Below are 18,400 nucleotides of genomic sequence, written 5' to 3'. Positions count from 1 at the left end.
AGATGCAGAAAAAGCATTTGACAAAATACAGCACCCTTTCTTAATAAAAACCTTTGAGAAAGTTGGAATAGGAGGAACTTATAAGAGCAGTTTATGAAAAGCCCACAGCCAATATTATCCTCAATGGGGAAAAACTGAGAGCTTTCCCTCTGAGATCAGGAACATGACACGAGTGTCCACTCTCACCACTGCTGTTTAACATAGTGCTGGAAGTCCTAGCATCAGCAATCAGACAACAAAAGGAAATAAAAGGCATCAGAATTGGCAAAGAAGAAGTCAAACTTTCACTTTTCGCAGATGACATGATACTCTACATGGAAAACCTGGCATACTTCACCAGAAGCCTTCTAGAATTGATCAATGAATTCAGTAAAGTTGCAGGATACAAAATCAAGGTACAGAAATCAGTTGCATTCCTTTCCACCAATAATGAAACAGCAGAAAGAGAAATCAAGAAACTGATCCCATTCACGATAGCACGAAAAACCATTAAATACCTAGGAGTAAACCTAACCAAGGATGTAAAAGACCTATATGATGAAATCTATACCCTAAAGTTTAAAATAATTCAAAGCAAACAAACAAAAAACAAGAACTTATTTGCAGCAATGGACCAGATTTGGGGGACTAGAGGCAATGGTTCAAATGCTCCCATATAGCATAAAGTCTTGAGAAAGTGTAGAGTGGAGTTACCTCAGCCTGTGGGGTACATCTAGGAGGGAGTGGTGGAGTAGGGTAAAAACGGTAGAAGAGGGAAGATTTTGACAATGGGAACAGACCTGGAGTGAATATGAATCAGTTCTCTCCTCCCTCTCCCTCTCCCTCTCTCTATTATACTGTCTCTCCTTCACACACGTACACAGAATCATAGGCAGAATTTCTGTTAGCCCTGGCACCTCCCCAACACGAACTTTTAAAAAGAGATGGTCAAAGAAGAATTTAAATAAGAAGTAACTAAAAACTAATGAGCAAAAGACCCATGCAATAATGTCACAAAGAAAAAAATAAATAAAAGAGCACTGAGGATACAAATGACAAATGTAAAATACCCACAAAAACAAAAATAAAACAAAAATACAGAAAGAAGCAAATGAAAAACATACCTGAGTTTTCAAAGCTTAATGAAACAGGTTGCTTCATAAAAGAGCACAAAGAAGAAAATAAGTAATCAGAGAAAAAATTTCAATACTATGCAAGATAAAGCCTGTTGGGAGGTGGAGGCCAGGTAGTAACAATTGTAACAATAGGTATCTGACCAGAGGCAACATAAGGGACACTTATAAAAATGCAAATAAGGGAAGTCTGGGTGGCTCAGCTGGTTAAGTGTCTGCCTCTTGCTTTCAGCCCAGGTCTTGATCTCACAGTTCATGGGATTGAGCCCCGCATCAGGCCTGCGCTGCCCCTCCCCCACTGTGCATGCACATGCACATATGCTTTCTCTCTCAAAAAATAATTTTTTAAAAAATACAAATGAGATAAATTACTTATTAAAATAGACTGTTAAGTCAGAATAGAAAGCAAATTTTTGAGAGAAATGCCCAAAAGAAAGTGCAAAAATTGATAAAACTAATAAATAAATTCTACACTTGACTATAAACACACACACAGTAGATAAATACATCACTACATATCTAGTCAAGAAAATAAGTGAGAAAACACAAACATAAAAAAATAGGGAGAAATTATACAAAAACAACCTCAGAACTAAGAAATTAAAAGAATCTTATAATATTTAGGTGCTTAGTTGTAAATAAATTTAAGGATCAGGATAAAGTAGATCATTAATTGGAAAATAGAAATAAGGAAAACACCACAAAACAGAAATTATCTGTTAGAGATAGAAAGCATTACTAAAAACATTATTCAAAACATCCTCAGTGTACTGGGTTCAGATAGAATTATGAAAAAGTTCAGAAAAATATATAACTCCAATGTGATTTAAAATGATCCAGGACATAGAAAAACAATGGAAAATTCTAAAATCTTTTTAGAAGAAAATATTTAAAGAATATTTCAAATGAATCTCACTTCTAAGTGCAGTTGCAAAAATGCTAAAGAAAATGTAAATAAGTAAAAAAACAGGAGATAAAAATATAATAATTTTCCATGTCAAGATATAGTTTATTTTGGAAGCATAAAGAGGTTCAGTGTTAAATTTATTTTCCATCATAACAGATGTAAAGTGAAAACTTGTGCTATTATTTTATAGATGCCTTATGTCATCCAGGAAAATTCAACATTTAATCTTGATAAAACCAAAAATCTTAATAAATTAGTGAAAACTATATTTTTCCTAATACTATAATAACTATCTTACTCTGATAAGGTATATATCAGATGTTGCCAAAAAGCAAATATCGTGTTTTATAGGGAAATATTGAAAGTTTTTCCACTGAGGTCAGAAAAACAGTATCTTTTATTTCCACTATTATTTAATATTGGGTCTGCAGTTACTAGCCAAAGCAATATAATATAAACATATAAAAAGGATATGAATTATAAAAGGATACATTAAATTATAATTATAAAAATTATAATTATTTATATTAATATTAATTAAAAATAATTATTATTAAATATATTTTAATTTGAATAATTCAAGAAAACCAACTCTTTATAAAATATAAAATTATCTATGAATGGACGGTGTGGCTAAAGAAATACTCGACAGGATTTTACCTTAATATCTAAAACAATGATTTAGAAAATGTAATAGAAGAAAAGAACCTGTTTTTAAATTTTGTTATGTTTTATTTATTTTTGAGAAAGAGACAGACACAGCGTGAGCAGGGGAGAGGCAGAGAGAGAAGGAGACAGAATCCAAAAAAAGTTCCAGGTTCTGAACTAGCTGTCAGCACAAAGCTCAACACGGGGCTTGAACTCACAAAGTGAGAGATCATGACCTGAGCCGAAGTCTAACCAACTGAGCCACCCAGGCACTGCAGAACTTGTTTTTAATAGTAAATAAAAAGCTGAAATTTACAAAAGTTACTAATTGCGATCTCCAGTATTGTTCTCCCTTCTACTTTGACAATAGAACCTCCCTGAACTTTAGTTGTATATATGTTTGTCCACTTGGACACTCAACACCCAACCCTTTTTTTATAGCTAGGTGTGCCACATGCCTATTTTGGGGGCCAATAAAAGTAAACAAAATAACACGGGCAACTTCCTGATCATCCCCTTAAAAATACTAACTCTTTCTTCTTCCAAAGGTCTGGAAGTAGATATAATGCCAGTAAAGTGACATTTGCCACTAGAAGAAAAGTAACACCCTGTAGGATAGTGGAACAAGAAAGAGAGAAGCAGTCTGGGTCTCTGAACAATTGAGCACAGAACTGACCTCTGAAATGTTACATAAAAACAACCCTATCTTCTTATGGCCACTACTTGTTTTGTTTGTTTGTTTGTTTGTTTGTTTGTTTGTTTGAGCAGCTGAGTCCATAGCAAAACTAACACCCCCCCCAAAAGGTGAAAGATCATTCTCCATCCATATGGAGAAACTTTTAAAACATCCTTAAACAACATGAACTTGAACTGCATGAATCAAACCATATGTGGGTTTTTATCAATACAATAGAATACTGTAAATGTATTTTCTCTATGTTTTTCTTAATAAAATTTTATTTTTTGGCTTAGTTTATTGTAAGAAGATATGTCTATAATTATATAAAACACATAACATACAAAATATGCATTGATTGTTTTTGCTATGTATAAGGCTTCTAATTAGCAGGCTATTAAGTTTTAGGGAGTCAAAAGTTATATATGTATTTTTGACTGCGTGGGGGTAGGAGGATTCCTTATTCAAGGATTTACTGTCCTATTAAGTGACAGAGAAAGCTCCAATAACTGGGGAATGGAAAGTCACACTATGTTTTAGGTAGAACACAATACCACAAAGACATTAATTCTTCTCTAATTAATCTGTAAATTTAAAACAATCTCAATAAAAATGCCAACACACTTTCCTTAGAAATATGAATAGTGCAATGGAAAAATTAATACATAAAATCATCCATAAAAATTCTACAAAATGACATAGAAAGGAATGTAGACCTATTAGATAATAAAACATAAAGTAATCTACTACTGCTACATGAATAGGCCAAGTAAATGGATCAGAATAGGAATTCCAAAACAAATTTCAGAAATAAATTTGATATTTCAGATCAGTAAGGCAAAAACAAATTGAATATAAATGGTGTAGGTGTAACTTTTAGCCATATGAAAAAAATTAATTAAATTTTATCTGTATTTTACAGTTTTAAACAAAAATAAAGTTCAGATGACCAAAGATTATTAAAAGATTAATAGCCTCAAAAATATTTACATGAAATATTTTTTAATAATGCAGAATTGGAAAAGTATTTTTAACTTTATTTTTTATTTATTTATTTTCAGAGAGAGAGAGAGAAAGAGTGAGGGCATAAGAGGGGCAGAGAGAGAGAGAGTGAGAATCTCAAGCAGGCTCTGCGCTGTCAGCCAAGGGACTCTGCCTCATAAACCTCATAATCATGACCAGAGTTGAAATTAAGAGTGGCACCTTCAACCTACTGAACCACCCAGATGCCCTGGGAAAGGATTTTTTAAGTAAGACTGAAAACCAGATGTAATAAAAGAAAAAAATTGCTTAAATTCACTATACTCAAAATATACAAGGTATAAAAACACCATAAATACCCAAGTGACAAACAGCAAATATGGCTGATACTTGTAATCCATATCATACACAAGGGCTAATTTTCTACTAAAAAATTACTCATATGAATAATTTGTTAATGTTTTAAAAATATTTTTAATGTTTATTTATTATTGAGAGATAGAAACAGAGCATAAGCATGGAAGGGGCAGAAAAAGAAGGAGACACAGAATCTGAAGCAGGCGGCAGGCTCTGAGTGTTCAGTACAGAGCCTGAAACAGTGTTTGAACTCACAAACTGTGAGATCATGACATGAGCCAATTGATCTGGTTTCTATACACCAATATCAATGGGTCAAAAGGATAGGATACTGTTCCCATTTGCAGGAAGGTTAGCAGGTATAAAAAACTAATGTAATGAGTGGAATTTGTATAGATCTTGATTCAAGCAAACCAATTATAAAAGGACAATCTTTTTTCACATTTGGATAAATTTCCTTACAACTTTTTATAGATGATGTAAAGCAATACCTTGTCATTAGGATTATGGCATTGTAGTTACACAATAAAATGCCCACATGTTTTGGAGATGCTTGTTGAAGTATAAGGTTGAAATAAAATGATGTCTGGATCTTTTTTAAAGAAAGATTTGAAACAAAAAAGAAAAAAACAAAAAAAAAATAGGAAGATCACTGAAACAAATGAGACAAAATACTAATAATTGTAGAATTTGACTGATTTTTATATGAATATTTATTCGTTCTCTTTTTTTTAAGATTTTTAAAAATGTTTTATTTATTTTTGAGAGAGAGAGAGACAGCATGAGCAAGAGAGGGTCAGAGAGAGAGGGAGACACAGAATTCAAAGCAGCCTCCAGACTCCAAACTAGCTGTCAGTACAGAGCCTGATGAGGGGCTTGAACTAATGAACCCTGAGATCCTGACCTGAGCCAAAGGCTGACACTCAACCGACTGAGACACCCAGGTACCCCTCTTTCTCTTTTTTTAATTTAATTTTATTTATCTAGAAAGAGAGAGAGAGAGAGAGAGATAGAGAGAACATACAGAAGGTGCAGAGAGATGGGGAGGCAGAGAATCCCAATTAGGCTCTATGCTGTCAGCACAGAGCTTAATGTGGGACTCAAACTCATATACTATGAGATCATGACCTGAGCCAAGAGTCAAACCAAGAGTCAGATGCTTAAACAACTGAGTCCCCCCATCACCCCAATTCTTTCTATATTGGTGTGTCATGAGATCTATTTTTTTAACCTATCAGTTTGAATTTAAACCTATGTAAGAAAATATTATTCTGATAAAATATAGAGGGAGGTTAAACTAAAAAATCCTGGGTAGAGAATATGGAAGTACTCATCAAAGTTTATTTTTTTTTTAATTTATTTTTGAGAGACAGAGAGAGGCAGCAGGAGGAGGGGAGGGTCAGAGAGAGAGAGGGAGACACAGAATCCAAAGCAGGCTCCAGGCTCTGAGCTAGCTGTCAGCACACAGTCTGATGAGGGGCTCGAACCCATGAACCAAGAGATCATAACCTAAGCCGAAGCCGGTCACTTAACTGATTGAGCCACCCAGGCGCCCCACTTATCAAAGTTTAAAATGCACATACACAGCATTTACACTCTTAGGTGTGCATTTTATACAAATATTCTCGGATACACAAATATCCATTGGAACACTGTTTGCAATAGCAAATGATTGAAAAACTGCCTTAAGGTTCATAACTAAAGACTAATCAAAGCATCATCCATACAGACAACAAAATATTTTGCAGCCATTAAAGGAGAGAACCAGGCCACTCAAAGTAAAAGACAAGAAAATCTAAACACTAAATATCTTTAAGGCAATTAAAATAGTTTCGAAGTCCTTTTAAGTATATAAATGAACTTTCCAGAAAGTAAGGAAATCTCTAAGGCTAGAACAAGACAGAAGAGTCTGGGGAAATCAGTTGAATCTATTGGCTGCCCTGTGGCACCTACCAATCTTGTATGACCTAGAACATAATTTCTCAGCTTCCAATTAGGGACTAGTGACATTTTGAGTCAGATAATTCTTTTTTATTTTTTATTAATGTTTTTTATTTATTTTTGAGAGACAGAGAGAGAGAGCGTGGACAGGAGAGGGTCAGAGAGAGAGGGAGGCACAGAATCTGAAGCAGGCTGCAGGCTCTGAGCTAGTTGTCAGCACAGAGCCTGATGCGGGGCTCGAACCCACCAACCGTGAGATCATGACCTGAGCCAAAGCCAGACGCTTTACCGACTGAGACATCCAGGCGCCCTGAGTCAAATGATTCTTTGTTGGAAGTGTCCCATGCACTGTAGGATATTTAGAAGCATCCGTGGCCTCCACCCACTAGATGCCTGTGCTACCTTACTCCAGTTTTGACAACCAAAAATGTCTCAAGACTTTGCCAAATATCCCCTCTGGGTGTAAAATCAGCCCTGGCTGAGAACTACTAATGTAGAGCATCAGTACTGAGGGACCACACAAGAGCAAAGTAAGAAAATCTCCCCACGATCAACCTGGAAGCCATGGAAAGGAGTAATAAACATAAACTCTAACTAGCAGAGAAAGACAGCAAGGAAAATTCATCTTTATCCATATTTATTCTGTTTATAAGTTCCCAAAGAAATGAAATTAAAGTTAATGTTTTACTTAAGAGCAGACATAATTTGGTAGAAGCAATTGGCAAGTAAAAAACACACTCAAAAAGTAACAAAAACATAGTTTTCAAATAATTCCCACAGGTAAAGTTCCAGTAAACAGAAGCTCTCAGAAAATAAACAACCAAATATACAATTATACAAGGTAGTAGAAGCAACAAGTACAAAAGATATATACATATAGCAATAACAAATATAAACCATAAAATAAGTATATCAACATATTTTCAAAACCAAGAGAGAATTTAAAACATGTTTATAAAATAACTGTCAAAAAGTACCAGAAAGAATAATTGAAGAACTAAATAAGACTTTTAAAAATTAGAAATTTTATTGAAATTAGACACTTGCTAGACAGGATGATAGGAGATTACATGGAAATGAGGAGTGCATTGGAAGCTAGAACGAATGAAATTATACTCAATGCAGCACAAAGAGATTGAGTTGGAAAACATGAAACAGAGCTTAAAACTTATCAAAGATCAAATAAGAATATCTAATATACATATATCAAAATTTAGAGGAAAACAATAGAAAGAATGAAGGCAAAGTAATATTTGAAGAGATAATGGCTGAAAATTTTCCATAATGAGCAAAAGATACAGATTTATGAACTATAACAAATTTCAAAGATAGTTGATATTCTGAGATATCATAATAATAGTAACAATCATAATAACAGCTACCATATTGAATACTTAACTCTGTACTACATATTATACTAATCATACTTAATGGTTACCTTTATAAATGACTTAAAAAATTTTTTTATGTTTTTTATTTATTTTTTTGAGAGACAGAGAGAGACAGCGTGAGTAGGGGAGGGTCAGAGAGAGGGAGACACAGAATCTGAGGCAGCTCCAGGCTCTGAGCTAGCTGTCAGCACAGAGCCTGACACGGGGCTCAAACCCACAAGCCGTGAGCTCATGACCTGAGCCGATGTTGGACACTTAACTGACTGAGCCACCCAGGCACCCCTACAAATAACTTTTTAAAAAGAGGAAGGCAGAACTGCCTTATAAATTATATTGCCTTATAGATTATAAGGATTATAAATAGAAAAAAGTTTAGGAGAAAACTAAAATCAAATGCAATTTATGGATAATGTTTGGTACCTAATTCAAGCAAATCAACCATCATTATCATATTATTTAATTTCTTTAAACTGGCAAGATTTAAACTGAAACCTAACTAAATATACATACTTTGCCCCAGAATTATGCAATATTTAAACCATGTAAACATCTAAAAGTTTGCTATTTTTCTGTACTTTCTTTACTTAATTTGATTTTTTTTAAATTTGTTTTACGAGAGAGAGAAAGCTGGGGAGGGACAGAGAGAGGGGGACAGAGAGAATGACAAGCAGGCTCTGTGCTGTCAGTACAGAGCCCAACACAAGGCTCCATCTCACGAACCGTGAGACCATGACCTGAGCTGAGATCAAGAGTCAGATGCTTAAGTGAGCCATTCAGTCACCCCTAAAGTAATTTGATTTTTAAAATGCTCTTCACAGGAGCACTGGGTGGCTCAATCTGTTAAGTGTCTCTTTGGCTCAGGTCATGATCTTGTGGTCTGTGGGTATGGACCCACATAGGGCTCTGGGCTGAAAGCTCAAAGCCTGGAGCCTGCTTCAAACTCTGTGTCTCCCACTCTATCCCTCTCCTGTTCACGCTCTGTCTCTCTCTCTCAAAAATAAACATTAACAAAAATATTCTTCACAAACACTAATTCAAAAAGATATATGTATGCCTATGTTTATTGCAGCATTATTTACAATAGCTAACATATGGAAGTAACCCAAGTGTCCATCAAGATACACGCATGCACGCATGAGCGCGTACACACACACACACACACACACACACACACACACACACACACATTGGAATATTACTTAACCATGAAAAAGAATGAGATTTCGCCATTTGTGACAACATGGAGGGACCTAGAGGGTATTATACTAAATTAAATAAGACAGAGAAAGATAAATGCCATATGACTTTACTTACATGTAGAATCTAAAGAACAAACATAAAGCAGAACAGACCCATAAATACAGATAACAAACTGATGGTTGCCAGAAGGAAGAAGGTGGAAGGATGGGTAAAACGGGTAAAGGGGACTGGGAGATACAGGTTTCCAGTTACAGAATGAGTGAGTCAGGGAGATAAAACATAGGAAATACATGGTATTGTATGGTGATAGAGTGTAGCTACAGTGATGATGAGCATAGTATAAAGTGTAGAGTTGTCAAGTCACTATGTTGTATGCATGAAACTAACAATGTGTGTCAACTATACTTTTGTAAAAAATGAAAGTTCTTTGTAGCTCCTACTGGAAAAAAAAATAAGGTAAAAGTACAATGATAACAAAGGACCCAATTAAGGATGATGTAAACAAAACAAACAAAAATCTATGATAAAAATTGAAAAAAAAAATCAAACTAATGATAACAGAAAGAGTAGATCATTTCTAATATGCAAGGTGTTCCCTTATAGAATGTAATGCACTTTTTGATTCTGTCAGAGGATTTCATAGCAAAGTTACAAGAAATGTATTTTGAAAGTTATCACTTAAAACTAGGATATTAAACAATATGCACAGAGACCAATGTCTTCCTAACTCACCAATACACCACATTAATTCCTAATTTATAAATGGCATTCTGTCTAAAAAAGAAATTTTTACATGCTTTTCTCATAGCTTTGCTATAGAAATAGAGCAAATCTCTTTCTGAATCACCTATTTCTGACTCGCTTTTTCTTTTTAATGTTTTTTTTTTTGAGAGAGAGAAAGAGAGAGGAAGAGGGGAGGGGTAGAGAGAGACAGAGAATCCCAAGCAGGTTCCATGCTGTCAGCACAGAGGCTGATGTGCAGCTCTAACTCATGAACTGTGAGATCATGACCTGAGCCAAAATCAAGAGTAGGATACTTAACCTACTGAGTCACCCAGGATATCTCATACTTTTCATTCTTGAGCCAAGAGAATTAAAATAAATCCCATCAGTCGACACTGAAGGGAAGTCTTTCATTCAAGCAGGACTAGGGTAAGAAGAGCTGTATGGAATAAACATGTTCCAATGTGGTAATAATTAAATGCAATAAGCAAATCTAAGAACTTGGTTCTGAAGTAAGAAAGATGGTATCCCTCTCGTGTGACTTTTGTGCTGGATATTAAGAAGGTTGCCCCAAGAGAGCCTAAGTTGGAGTGGTCTAAATGCCACATCCATCCCCTGTGAAGTTTGCCTCTCTAGTAATCATTTTTCCATACTGAATCCATAAAGCCATATTATACCTGCATTAAGTCTCTTGATACCAAAGTTAAAGGGAAAAAAGAAACTATTCTAATAAATCTAACTACTTTACAAACTTTTTTTGGATAAATAAGGAGCCAAAGTAGATGTTTTATTCAGGGTACATCTGAGTAAAGCAAAGTAACTGAGCAAAGTATTTGAGTTACAATAATTCCATTTACTAACTTTTCATTCCTTTTTCCTCAAACTAAAATCTTCCATTTGTATATCTTTTAACTTTCTTTTCACCAGTCTAAATAGACATAAATGCACTAAAAAAATATTCCATTTGATTTCCCTAGAGGGAAATCTAGCAGAGGAATGGCAGGTTAGAAAGAGTAGAGGTCTTGCTATGAAAGCAGGCAACTTGGTGAATTTCCTTCATTATAAGTGTATGTTTGCATTCAGAAAAGCAGAGTCAAGGGCAGAGGGGCAGTAAATATGATTTTCTTTATTAAAAGAAAGTCAAGAAAAAGAGGCACCAATGTTGTTAATATTCCCCATATACATATACAAGACATATACAAGGGGGCAGGAGAGCAAACCTCCACCTTCCACTATAGGCCAGCAAAGTAAATGCACTCACTGTTGTTGGAAGATACAAAAATTACTAGAGATTAGAAAGGCAAAAGAGAAACTGCCAGAGGCCAAGCCCTTGGAATCACGAATTGATTTGTAACAGAATCCAGGAGAACTGGAAAGAAGCAGTCTACTTGTAATGAAGGGAAAATAAGATTAGGTTCAGTTGTCATTCCTAGAAGAAAAAGATTAGATAGAAAAGTTAAGTTTTACATCTTATTTATTTTCAATATGCCAGGCTTCTGGATTATGCTCTAGTATCTGTATAAATCGTTTTTGGCATCTTTTGAAATCAAGAACAATTAAATATAAAAGCATACTTATTATCTATGAGGACTCTGAGTGTTGTAAATAAAAGGATTATGATTTAGAAAATCATGTCCTTGCACGCAGAAAAGCAGGAAAGGAGATGATGTGTCACACTCGCTTTGCGCATACCGTTGCAGTCAGTACCATCACATGTGATGCTTTATTCATTTAACCATCACAACAGCCCCAGGTGTGAAGTATCCTGCCACTCATCTGAAGAAGTTGAAAGAGGTTGAAGGAATGACGTGGATTATTCTACAGGAAGTGGTAGAAGTGTAATTTAAACCCACAGTATCTCTAGGTATCTTTCCATGATTGACTATTTTGGTAATTCAATTTTAAAAGGAAAATGATTGGCATCGCCGCTAACGTGTGAAAAATCAATCAATTTTAAAAAATGGCCTGGGGGCACCTGGGTGGCTCAGTCGGTTGAGCGTCCGCTTCGGCTTAGGTCATGATCTCACGGTTCGTGGGTTCGAGCCTCACGTCGGGCTCTGTGCTGACAGCTCAGAGCCTGGAGCCTGTTTCAGATTCTGTGTGTGTGTCTCTCTCTGACCCTTCCCTGCTCATGCTCTCTCTCTCTGTCTCTCAAAAATAAATTTTAAAAAATAGCCTGATAGTATCTATTCTTCTCTGGTTAAAAGTGTAAGTCAAATTTCACTGCTACTCCCTCTCCAGCCCCAACTTTATATCATTTGTTTCTTATCATAAAAACAGTTTTGAAAATTAGTCATTTATTCAACAAATCTTTACTGAGCACCTATTACATAATTGTGCTGTGCATTAGCATGAAGGCTATGAATTAAGACAGACATGATCATGTGTATTTTACAGTCTAGCAGGAGCTCATTTATTTTTATTTAAAATATGGAAGACACGTATCTTTAAGTATTGGCTAATTTATCCCCACAACCCAGGAATGTTTTTCTTCTCCATTTACCAGTATAGTACTATAACTTCATAGAGGTACAAGGGGAAACTGAGTGAAAGAAAATCAGATATTGTGATTTTTTAATATAGGCAAGTACCTTGCCATTAGGAGATTGTCTAACACAAATAACAGTGAATAAAGAAATCAAATTTGATTATAAGAAAGCTTTCTCAAATTTTTCAAATTGGTTATATTATCAACAAGATGTGTCTTTTGAAGCAATTAGTAGTGCTTCTTCACTTTGAATGTGGGATATTCTGTCTCAAAAGTACAGTATTAACAGAGGACTACTTTATTGACTCATGTAAGAGAAATGTCACTGAACTTCTATTATCCATCTTGGTTTCACACACATACAAAAAGAGATTTTGGCAAGTACTGATACAACTGTGTAGGAGGGAGATTAATGTGGAGGAAATTGGAGAGTAATTAATCAAGCTGCATAAGACAGTGAAAAGAAGAAACAAAGATGCAAGGTTTGACAGGAAAATTCTAAGCTCTTTGTATTTGGTACCAATCAAAAAAAAAAAAAAAAAAAAAAGACACGTAATAGGGCTGAAAAGTTCATGAATATGCTCCAATTAATCTGTATGTGCACTGAAATGCTTTTTAGTTTGGTTCATTTGAATCTGAAATTCCCTTCCCCATTGATGTCGGCTAGTTAGCCAAGACGGTGCATTACTGTTATGATCACTGCAGCGCACATAATTTAGATTTATCTCTTTGGGGACTCGGCTCCACCCCCTGCTAGCTAATATGCTCACCATGTTTAATGATGCAAAAAATTTCCCTGAGTACAGGTTATTTATCTTTATCAGGGGCTGCGTTTGGCTGGCTGTCTGTTATCAGCCAGAATATTTGTTCCTAAATGGTCGGTTCTCATCCATATTCCAGGGCAATCCTGAGGCCCATATTATCACTCAGATTTGCAATAAAAGTGTTTTAGTTCTTCAGATACACCTTAGAAATACTGATTTATGAGTTTGAAACAGCTGAAATTATTATTCAGTCTATGAACCCTGAAATCATTGTCATGAAATACAAAATCAATCTAAAATCTGAGAAAGGATTTTCTTTGGGGAGTTTGGAAGAATATATAACAAACAACACAAGAATACAAATACATAATAAGGAAAATAGTTATAAATAGTAATGATATTGCCAAAAGAAAAACTGAGGGATAGACAAGCAGATTCAAAGAAATAGAATAGTCAATAACCAGTGAGCATCATCATCATCATCATCCCTCCAAAATTAAATGAAGAAAATGTAATCAAGGGCCCTTGACAAGACAATGAACAAATATAGGCAGCAGGCATCCTCCCTGGTACCCAAACCAAAAGATGCACAGAATCAAGGGGGATATTGGTAGTTCTCAGATTAGAATACTTTTAAATGGCAGGAAAACTCTAGGAAGACAAGATTTTGAAGTACAAGAGTAGAAGAGGGCTTTGGGGAATGGGTATGAGGGGCAGCTTTTTAGTTGAATTCTTTTTTCTTTTCAAATGACTTGGATGGATCAGTGTCAACCCATTCCCCATACAAAGTGGGTGCAGTACAATGTCAGCAGCCTGGTCCAGGCTAGGTGGTAAGGGCAATATCAGGGTGGGACTCTAGCTGACTATGGTAAGAGATAGACAACATTTACAGGCAGACACTCATTCTTCACCCCTTTCATATTCTGACTTCTAGGTTGTCAATAGGAAGTTTCAAGGAAATTCCCTGAGGCCCAGAGAGGTGTACTGGTGTGTGGGAAATGGAGAGTGGTCTAGCCCTACTGTGAAGGCAGAGGCTCTTTTTTTAGGGCAGGTCCCACCTACCCCCTGTTTCTAAACTCACAAGTAGAAGAGCATGCAAAGGTTTGGTCTTTACCATTCTTCATCCCTATCTGCAAAGAAAAATACATATAGTCAGACAAAGTTACTACTCACCTCTAGAGACAATGAACTTTTGCAGAGAATAAAAATCACTGAGAAAGCCCAATCATTATCAAGAGCACACGCTCTCACACACACACACACACACACACACACACACACACATGCTCACACTTAGCTAACAAACTGTATTAGATGAAGCTGAATTAATAATCTAAAGTAAAAAAGAATGTCAAATTAATAAGAGATGTTTTCAAAAAGATAAGGAATAATAGTAGTTTCATCAAGAAGGAAAAGCACTTATAAAGAAATACCAATATGAAACACTAGAAGTGAACATGATTATCACTGGTAGACAGAACTTACTAAGTAGGTTGAAAAGCAGAAAAGATACATGCAAAGAATGAAGAGTCTCAGAAGCCATCAGAAATGAAGCCAAAATAAAAAGTAAATTTAAAAATTAAGCATTTTGAGAAGTATAAAAGGTAGAGGAGAAAGTATCGACATACATATCACAGCAGTGTTTTAAAGAAAAGAAATACGCGGCAGAAAGGAAGTGTTTGAAGAAATGACAACTAGCAATTCTTCATAATTAAAGAAAAATGAAAGATCTCAAATGAAATACCTCAGGGTAGCAATCAAACTAGATAGAAAAAGTAAAAAAAAAATATTCTGACCACAATACAGTAAAGTTTAATAATTTCTAAGATAGGAAAAAAATTACAAAATGCTTCCTGAAAGAGCAGACAACCTTAAAAGAAAAAGAATCAGGGGCGCCTGGGTGGCTCACTCAGTTAAGCTGCGGCTTCAGCTCAGGTCATGATCTCATGGTTCATGGGTTTGAGCCCCGCGTCAGACTCTGTACTTACAGCTAGCTCAGAGCCTGGAGCCTGCTTTGGATTCTGTATCTCCCTCTCTCTCTGACCCTCCCCTGCTCGTGCTGCCTCTCTCCGTCTCTCAAAAATAAATAAAAAACATGTAAAATTTTTTTTAAATCAGATTTTTTTTGCTTCTTACAGAAATACTGAATACAAAAAACATTCAAATAATGTTTTCAAAATTAAAGGAAGAGAAGTTTGTGGGGCCCAGGTGGCTCAATCAGTTAAGCATCCAACTCCAGTTCAGGTCATGATCTCACAGTTCATGGGTTCGAGCTCTGTGCTGGGCTCTGTGCTGACAGCTCAGAGCCTGAAGCCTGTTTTAGATTCTGTGTTTCTGCACTCCCCCACCCCTCCCAGGCTTGTGCTCTCCCTTTCTCCCCGCTCCTCTCTCTGTCTCCAAAATAAATAAATAAACATTTGAAAATAAATAAAGGAAATGGACCTTGAACATAAAGTGTAATATTTTCCACCATACAAGGTCTCTAAACATTTGCCCTTAACATGTCTTTGAAAATTTTCTTGATAGAAGCACTTGGTCAAAAAATAAAATGAATTCAAGAGATGTAGGAGGTAAGGATGAGTATATAACATAGCAAATTTTCATATTATTTCAATAAGAATAATGCCTCCCTCCAAAAGAATTAAAATGCTAATCAAAGATCTTCAATATCTCCCATCTCAGATGCCCTTACAAAACAATCTTCCATACTATCAATAATCTCTGTGTTCTACCACTTGTCCTAGATAGAAAATAGTTAAAAGATTAATATAAGCTTAATTTCAAAATTGTGTAGATAATAAAATCAAATAATAGTCTTATTTATCTTATGAACTTGGAAAAACTCTGAATTGAATATTAACTTACTCAAAAATATGTATTAAAATTATACATCCCGATCAGGTACTGCTTATTCTAAGAATTCAAGGATGGTTTGATATCAACAAATATAATAATTCAATTTCTCACATGCATTAACTAAAAGATGACAAAAATCACATGATATTGTCATAGAATTAGGAATAAGTATAAAACTATATCAAAACATATTTATAATATACTAGGAATAGAAAGAAACTTATTTAACTTGGAAAAAAAACTACCTAACAAAATTTGTAGCAAACAGTATATAAAATAGAGAAATTTTAATTTCTCCCTTTACATTAAAGCAAGATGAATATTTTAAATATCAATATTTTTAATTCTCAAGTGTGGTTAAAAGTATAATTTTCAGGTAATCTGATCATCTACTTAGAAGAATGCTATGGAAGAAATAGTTGCCAGAGAAAACTCAGTAAAATTCAACTATTATTCCTCTGTATCAACAATAGCCAAATAGAAAAATTAGAATGATTCACAATATAAACAAAATTATTAAATATTTAGGCATATCCTAATGAAAATGCCCATGACTTTAAGAATAAAACTTTTAAAGCTTAGACGATGAAAGAAAAATAGAGATATTACATTCATGAATGTAATGAGAATATAATACTAATTAAACTTCATAGTGAATTTCTAAGAAAATCAGCAAACTTTTAAAATTTGTATGAAAAAATAAAGATAGCTGAGTCAATTCTGAAAAACAAGAGAAAAGATGAAAAGCTCATCTAACAAAGGATCAAGAAATTCTACAGAATCCTAGATACTTTTAAAAATAATAACAATGTTAACACAAAGAGAAAGCAAGTTCATACAAAGAGAAGAAAATTCACATAAGCTTTCATATTAGAAAGTATCAAAACAGATCCATGTAAGTACAAAAACTTAAAAGATAACACCACAAATCAAAGGGAGGTGATTTAATACAAAGCAGTGAAAAAAAATCTGACTCAATATGGAGAAATATTAGGCTGGACTCCTCTCTCCATATCTAGTGGAACACGTGATGGATTAAAAAAATAAAGGTAAAAGATTAAAACTCGAAGGAGGAATAAAGGTAAAACTTTAAAGGCAAAGAGGCAGAACCCTTTTTCAGTGACTTTCTTTTACAAGACCCAAAATTACAAAGCATAAGGTAAAAAAAAAAAAAAAAAATCTAATGATTTTACAACATCAAAATTAAAGGTTTTTCTTTAGCAAAACATCACAAATTTACAAATTGTGATATACTGGCTGAAAATGTTTTTAAATTCCTAGAAAAACAAAGGATTGATATCTAAAATTTACAAGGAACTCCTGTAAATTAACAAAAGAAAGATGGAAAAGATAGAAGGAAGATAAAACATGTAGGAGAAAGAAGAATATTTAAAATGTATATAAAGAGATGCTCAACCTCACTAATAATCACATATACAATTAACAAAGCAATCATACAACACTTTATGTAAGATAACGGCAAGCATTTGTAGAAACTGGTATCCTGACTGACCGCTGGTGCCGACCTTCTCAGAAGCTTGGCAGTATCGCATAAAATGGGATATATATGATAAGCACCTTATAACCCAAATATATCTTACAGAACCAGATTGTCCACGTTATTTACTGTAATAGGGTGCTGGAGTCAACCAAGATGATCATTATTAAGGGAAATAAGTCAGAAGTTATGGTAGTTGCATACAACTACCATAGTTAGAAGTTAGAAATGTTTCTCAGCATCCTTTTCAGCTAGATTCAACTGTATGACCTAGGCCCTGGGAATGAGCTGCACATGCATAAGATTGTGATTCAGAGGAGAGTGAAATGAAGAAAAGGGCATTCAGAATCAATCCTTATAAGGATGGTAGAGCATTATGGAAACACACTCAAATTTCAGAAGCAATATTGACAGAGACCCAAACAATAGCATATCATGCCCATAGCAGTGAGCTGTGCTACCCATGCACATTGCCAGGGTAATGCTTCCACAAGAATGCCCGAGGAATGCCCGCAATTACTAGCAAACCACCAGAAGCTAGGATTGAGACATAGAACAAATGTTTCCTCTCCTACAGCCTGATCTTCAGCTTCTAGCCTCCAGAACTGTGAAAGAATAAATTTGTTGTCTGAACCACCCAGTTTGTGTTACTTTGCCACAGCGGCCCTAGCAGAGGAATGCATAAAGAGACTAAAACTCCACCCCAGCCACACTGGACTTTCACCACCCTACAGGACAGCACTTCCCTATTAAATGGTAGGGTCTATAGCTACTAAGTTACTCCCATCCCCTTTATTATTCAGTAAATATTTCCACCCAACTCCAAAATCTGGTGTTTCATAATTCTTTTTTTTTTTT

This window comes from Suricata suricatta, chromosome 7 (assembly GCF_006229205.1).
Source record: "Suricata suricatta isolate VVHF042 chromosome 7, meerkat_22Aug2017_6uvM2_HiC, whole genome shotgun sequence".
NCBI classification, from domain to species: Eukaryota; Metazoa; Chordata; class Mammalia; order Carnivora; family Herpestidae; genus Suricata; species Suricata suricatta.
The sequence above is the reverse complement of the archived record's forward strand: the minus strand, read 5'-3'. Positions refer to the sequence as shown.